Source organism: Myotis brandtii, unplaced genomic scaffold, assembly GCF_000412655.1.
Source record: "Myotis brandtii unplaced genomic scaffold, ASM41265v1 scaffold33, whole genome shotgun sequence".
In the NCBI taxonomy this organism is placed as follows: domain Eukaryota; kingdom Metazoa; phylum Chordata; class Mammalia; order Chiroptera; family Vespertilionidae; genus Myotis; species Myotis brandtii.
Genome location: NW_005362713.1, coordinates 2590266 through 2590958, shown reverse-complemented (window position 1 = coordinate 2590958; position 693 = coordinate 2590266).

The window sequence follows — 693 nt, the reverse complement described above, 5'->3', positions numbered from 1 at the left end:
GGGACGCTCCCCGGCGATGCCATGGCCTGCGGACGCCTTTCCCTCCCGGATCCCGGATCCCGCCATTCGGCGGCGCAGGCCCGTGCACTCTTCCAAAGAGTTTAGGATTCTCCTTCCTTTCCCACCCTGTTGGTGTGGCCGTTTTCTTCATTTCAAGCAGAGTTGGGATCTTTCGTTAGTGTTCGCATTCCGTTCCAGAGTCCCCTCTGCTCGGTTCCAGATGCTTTCAGCACTTGCTTTATGGAAAGAGTGACTTCTGCAATGGTGGTGGAAAGGATAGCCTCGCGGTGCGGAAGCTAGTCAGGCATTTATTTCATCACTTGCTTTATGGGGGGGGGGGGGATTATACTGTGTTTTTTCAAGTCGGAACTACGCGCAGACAGACTCAGACAGCTGTCCCTGTCCTCTCCTCTCTCCTGCCTGTGCCGTGCCCCCTTCTTCCCACTGCCACCCCCACCGCCTGGAGGAACCAGACTCCTTGGATTCTGGTTCATCCTCCCTGCACTTCCGGCCCCAGGTGCATCCTCTTACACCCACCTCCTTCCTTTACAGGAAAGGTAGCCCCCAGAGATGTGCTCCTTTGCACCTCACTTTTTTCTACCTAACAGTAAGAACATACTTTTTTAAAGTATGAAACACTACATGGCATATGAAGGAATCCACCAAAAAGTTTCCCCGCAAAGAAGGCGCGTG